The sequence below is a fragment of the Cyprinus carpio genome, chromosome B16 (assembly GCF_018340385.1).
Source record: "Cyprinus carpio isolate SPL01 chromosome B16, ASM1834038v1, whole genome shotgun sequence".
Lineage (NCBI taxonomy): Eukaryota > Metazoa > Chordata > Actinopteri > Cypriniformes > Cyprinidae > Cyprinus > Cyprinus carpio.
The window spans coordinates 22,213,499-22,220,040 of record NC_056612.1 but is presented as its reverse complement, the minus strand read 5'-3'; the positions used below and the strand labels follow the sequence as shown (position 1 = coordinate 22,220,040).

At 35.5% G+C, this 6,542-nt stretch overlaps 1 long non-coding RNA gene across 1 annotated transcript; it reads left to right on the top strand.

Annotated features, from left to right (window-relative positions):
- Window positions 1–1,725: 1,725 nt before the first annotated feature.
- LOC122140102 lies at window positions 1,726–6,047 on the top strand. The gene is made up of 3 exons (XR_006156814.1): window positions 1,726–1,859; window positions 3,742–3,810; window positions 5,907–6,047. It is a non-coding gene; the product is annotated as an uncharacterized LOC122140102 (long non-coding RNA).
- The last annotated feature ends 495 nt before the right edge of the window (window positions 6,048–6,542 follow it).

Below are 6,542 nucleotides of genomic sequence, written 5' to 3'. Positions count from 1 at the left end.
CTATTGCAGAGATAGAGAGCGAGATCTCAGTGCCTTTGTGCTGTGGAGATGCAACTCTTTGTTTACTCAGCAGTGGTTTGGCCAGCAAATTTCATCTTTCCTGCTGGCTGACAATGCAAGCCACAGCAGTCTTCCTGAAATCACATACCAACATGAAACAGATGTTGAAATGTACACACAGATTTAAAGAAGATAAATAATGGTTGGTGGATACTACTCCTATTTTCACATCTCAGCTGTATTTCAAGATTATCAGATAACATCAGAGCTCCCCCTTGTGGCTGTGAACTAGGTTTTTATTTTTTATCCTACATATCCTCACTGGCTTACTGGCAATCAAAAGAATATCATTGGTTGGCTCTGGTTCCTATTTCAATTAAATTTATTTTCACGACTTCTTAACATTGTTAAGTTAAGGTATAATCTTCACCCTTCGTGCGGTCAAACGTGGGTTACCGGCTCAAGTCTTTAACCACTAGTTCATTCTGTGGGTAGAAACTGCATTATATCTGCAACATTTGAGTGAGTCTCAGTTTGAGGTAGTCCCCAAAAATATGGTTAGATAACCACACTTAAAGTACACATGAAAAGACAAAGCTCAAGTTATTCTACATTGTCATTTCGACAGTCGATATAAAGAATTTGCTACAGTTTTCCAGCGCTAAAATATTATATTCTTAACAGTGGCTCTAAACTGGTTTTACATTGGAAAAGTTGGAAAAAGTGAAGATCCAACAAAATACTGTTGTCAAGCCTAGGACCAACAATATGCAAAATAAGAGTGGATGAATAGAACAATTCAACAAAAATGCTCCTGGCAGCCAATAATTTACCACAAAAACACCATTGCGATGGGCACAAACATGGTTATTTTCAATGCAAGTGAACACATATTTAATGTAGTCTTGGTCATATTTCCTCACCTTGCACTCATTTTATTCTTGGATTTTAAAGATGAAGGTATTATGTTATGCAACTTGTCCACGTTGGCATCTCTGCATAATTTGGCAGGAGGTTTGTCCCAAATTTACATCAATGTGCATCCATTTGATTTTGGACACATGGCCTTTGATGTTGACAACAAAAGATATGGAAGCCTTTTCTCCTCCATTTTAAAAGCCTGTTGTGTTTATTTTGCTAGATGGATTTTATTATTTGCATTTGGCTTTTTTCCCCTACTCCTGCATATCAAAAAATAAATAAATAAATTGGGCAATACCCACCAGTTTCTCTATAATGCTGTAGAAATTCAATAGGATAAGGTAATCTAACTGAAGTTCTGGGCAGTGGGAGCGAGTGTAGAAATCTTCTTTGACGTCTTAAATTGTAATTTAGGCTAGAAGATAATAACAGGACAATTGTTTATCTACAGACAGTTGTCGTCCCTTCAATTCAGTTAATTGCATTCCAGGCCCATGATGAATGATAAATTGGGCTTCATGATTAATTCTTAATCGATTCTGCCTAGCTTGAGCGTTTTGTGTAACTACTCAAAGAAACTCAATAAAAGTCTATAATGAACTGGAGAGAAATGAAAATGGCTTTTTCAAAACTATTGCCGGAATCGAAACAACTCCATTAGCCACTAACAGTCCAAAATGAAGTGAAATATGAAGTGAAACTTGACCTGTAAATGTAGCAAAATAGGGTGTGCATTTGTGAGGCATGATGCTCAGATTCGCCCCGTATAGTGGAAACCACATGCAGCAAACTGCACAAACACCAAAAACCTGAAGGTGCAGGGTCAGGTTTTTCTCCGTCAGGGATGAACAGAAAGCTTTGACTGTTAGGCTGACTGACTGAGAGATTCTTCTTCTACTGCTGTGTGTTGTTTCTCCAGGCTTTGTCCTTGTCTCAAGGTAAAATAGTTCTGGTGTATGGTTTGTTTGGGTAGGCAGGACTGGGTCTTTCATCTAGAGAGCTTGTGTTCCGAGACCTGTGATTATATGATATTCAATATTCTTCTGTCAAAAAAAACAAAACAGGGTAATATTCTAATATTAATAAAGGACCTAGTGGTTTCTCTATTAAGTTGATGATACTTGAGCAGAGAAGCTTTAGAATTCTCAAAGGTGTATTGCACAATACGTCTAAACTAGCTCTTAAGAGACATCTCTCACTATCATAGATGGAAAATCAAATGTGCACTTTCAACAAAAGACTTGGTGTAAGACACGCTTTGTGCTTGAAACAAAAGCTCATTTAACTAATGCAGCACTTTGCATTCTGAAGGCTTTTTTAAAAAAGTTACAATAGAAAGTTCAGCGATTTGTGCCTCGGCTTATTACGTCGCTTTTGTAAAGTGCTGTTGGAACAAAGTGCAACCAGAGATTGGTTTATGCACTTCAATGCACTATGAAACACCGGGTAAATAATAAGCTGAACTTCACAGGATATTGAATGAAGAAAGATGACTTCATTTGTAAGTCTAATTCATATGATGGCTGAAAATAAAGAACAACATCTTACGCTGAATTTTCCTAACAGCCATTTTTAGACTACATGGAGTTCATTTAGATTGTGTAAAATAAGCTACGGATTTTACTAAACATGATAATGTAGGCATTTACAAGGCTGGCATTTATAGAAAAAGTGTTTCAATAATAGTGAAATGCTATATTTTTCTCAAATGTTCTGCTATACAAGAATGCATGGAACTTGACAGACATAGAGTGTACATTATTGTATTTTGAAGAATAAGACTGTACATATGCCTGGTCTGTAGAAAATAACTGTTAATCTGAGGAAGATTACGTAATGCAAATAATCTTAAAAGACAATTCTTGCAAATTTGTTTTTGTTTTGATTCTAATCAATGATCTCCTTTTGTAATACAACAAATTCATTGTTATAGAGAATATTAAAATATTACTTATAAAAACTAAAAACTTTGTTTGTCATTTTGTGTTTAATTCTCAGAATTCTCAGAATTTGCACTAATTATTAGAATGTTGTAAGGTTATGCTGAATTTTATGTAAGCAATTTACATTTTTTTGAAAATTTATATGTATTTGGCTCATATAATGTATAACGTATAATGTCATAGCGATATTATTTCTTATAGATTTATTTTCATTTGTGAGTATTTATTTTTTAATTATGTACCAAAGCAGACATAGACATCATGCCCTTTGGTAAGAAAAATTAATATTTTTAGATTCTCTGAGAATGTGTGTCTAAAGAGAGAGAGAGAGAACGTAATGGTTATTCAAAAAATGCAATTATCTATTTCCTGAATGAATTTATACTGTGCCTTTTTTAGAGTACGCTTTAATGGTGGCCAAGCCGAGGTGTCGGCTCTGAGTGAGGCAGATGGAGAAAACTAATTTAGAGGGGACCATGCTGTGTTGAAATACACAGATCATTGCAACCCTTTTATCTACAGTAGTTGTGTGTTAACACAGCAGGGTTTTCAAAAATAGTTGACCTAGTTATAAATAACTACAACTTTGCTACTCTGTTATTATTAGGAATATTTCATCTTGCGGTCTCATTCATCATGTATAAAAACTTTTAATGAAGATTTATCTACATTCTCTTTACACTACAAGCCATTCAAACCTATTCCATGTTGTAAATGTTCTTGTTCAACAGTCTCATTGATATTGTCTTTGATAGATATTATCTTTACAGACAGTGAAGACTGATAGCAAACTGTAAGACTGTTTAAGCGCTTTGTTCTACTTTTACGCTTCAGGCTGAAATGACAGTTCATGATGTTAATATTTTTTTATTTTCAGGGCTCAATGTTACAGATGAGCACCCTTCCAAGAATGCGAAAAAGCATCCTGATCATTCAGACAAACAGAGTGAGTTGAATGATTACTGCTACTCATGTCTTCCTTTGAAAGTGTCTTGTCTACATCTGCATCTTGTCTACATGAGTGTTATCAGTGGGTGCCATTAGCAGCAATCTCATGAGAATAATAATAAAAAAATCTAGTTTATTTAAAGAGGCTTGCAAAATCAAGCAGTTAATCAAGATGTTGAACAATATGCACGAGAACTGTGTTTGAGGTAGGCCTGCTGAGAGTAACCTCCTATCATCAAACTCAACAGAGAAAAGACATCAGCAAGACCACTGCAAGATTGCACAGAACTGATAGAGCAATCTACCGCCCCAGAGACAACTGCCTCATTTTATTGCACGCTAGAGTTAATTTTAAAATGATTAATCACTGCGCGAAACTAATGATGTAAATGCTGTACGCAGTCACACAGGCGTCATACATGAAGAAGATAGAGAAAAGCTGACAGAAAAGTCCTTGCACACTCATTTGGGAGAGTCTCATCCGTATCCGAAAATTAAGCACAATGTCATCAATTTGAATTTAAGTAATGACTGATTAATTTAAATGACCAAAAACATCATTTTTTATATAAAAAAAAAAATTAACAAAATTTTGAGCCTTTCTGCAGCATTACAGGAAGATGTTTAAATAATCTCCATTTTCCGAATTTGTATAAATATAGCTGTGTTTATGGCATTAGTCAACCCAAGTCAAAAAAAAGATCAAACTGATTTTTCTTCGTCTTATTGAAAATGTATTTTACAAACATTTGCTTCCAAACTAGCAAGCTCTTTTGAGTGATTTTTTTTTTCATATTTATTACACATATTTTGCCTATTACACTTTGATGCTTATTTAATGTTTAGCGTTAGAATGTAATTACACAAATCGGGGTTTAATATAAACTTCCCAGATTGTTAACAGGGTAGTAAAAAAAATTTATCATATTTAATATGATATTTTCGGTAGATTAAGCACCTTCTTCCACCAACCGTGTGTTAGAAAAAAAACTAAAAGACTTATATATCGTGCGTGTTTCCATGCTTCTTCTTCACCAACTACACTATCATTCAAATGTCTGGGGTCTGTTAAATCTTTTTATGTTTTTGAAAGAGGTTATTTTGTGCTCAACGTAAAATACAGAGTACACAACATTAATATTGTGAAATTACAATTTGAAATAAACACTTTGTATTTTAATATGTTATAAAATGTGATTTACTGCTGTGATGATCTGTCACATGATCTTTTAGAGAAATCAATCTAACATGCTGATTTTGTGCTTAAGAAACATTTCTTACTATTGTCAGTGTTGAAAACAGTTTTGATGAGGATTATTTGATGAATAGAAAGCTCAAAAGAACAGCATTTATTTGGAACTTTTTTGTAACAATTTTAAAGTCTGCACTGTCCCTTTTGATCAATTTAATGCATCCTTACTGAATTAAAATATGAATTTCTTTCAAAAAAAAAAAAAAAACCTTACTGAACCCAAACTTTTGAATGGTAGTGTTTTTCACCACCACAGTGGAACATCAGACCAGTGACCTCAGACTCTCTTGAGAAGTCACCCCAAAAGCAAGGCCTTCAGAATGAGTCACAATTCCACAGATGATATACAGACCAATCTGCATCCTGTAGTCATAAATCAGGAGAAACTTCACGAGTTCAAACCACACTGACGGAGGGCACATGTCTAAAACTTTCTAAAAAAAAAAAAAAAAAAGCAAAAGTTCTTTCCCCAGTGTCCTCCATGCTACAATATGACATTTCCACAGGAAGTGACTCATTTTTGGGATGTGGTTTGTGTTGCAGTGTACTGCTACAAACGTTTTGCATAAAACAAAACAATCCTTTTGCCCCACGGTTTAGATATACACTTTGCTGTTTGGGTTCTAAATAAAAAGTCTAGTGTCTGATGTACTAAAAAATAATATATTAGAACAGAAATCAACATCTCAGATAAGATCCCGTGTCTGGATGCTAAATGTTGGAACATTTTCTGACTCACGCAGCATGCTGTAAAGATAAAAAAAATACATTCATGAGAAACAGTTAAGGTAGATGATTCAATGAAATAATTGAATGACTTATTTTTTGTCTTTCTGAACTAGTTGAGCTCTCCACACTAAGTTTGTCCGAAGGCTGCTTTGGTGTGCCTAGGACTCTTTACAAGAAACACTACAGTCGATTTGACCCTCAACCTTTTGGATGCTGAGGAAAAGAAAGCGCTTGCTCCTCCAAATCTGTGAACGTTTAAGTTGTGGCACCGTGTTTTGGAGCACGGTGCGACTGCAACAGTGCACAATGGCACTTGTCTTGCAAACTGCATCCTGAGAGACTCAAACCTGCACAACTGCACTACAGCTGCAAAAAGGCGACTGCATGAATGCAACTCAAGTAATTTGCGGTGAGTCATCTGAGATCTTTTGATAAGTGTTATACTTTTGTTTCATTGCTGTAATTGTGCTATGTCTGGGCTGACCACTATCTTCTAGAGCACCATGCTTGTCCAGTTGGTTGGAGGACGTGATCACTGTGCTGGTCGGGTGCAGCTGCTGCATTCTGGGAATTGGGGAACAGTGTGTGCTTGTGATGCTTTTGACATCAATAGTGGACATTGTAGTTTTGTACCCAGCTGAGATGCGGAAGTGCGATAAGATTGAGCTATTTTGGGCCTGGAACAGGTAGCATCCACATCAACCAAATGAAATGCAATGGCTCTGAGAGCAGCTTATGGGAGTGCAGCT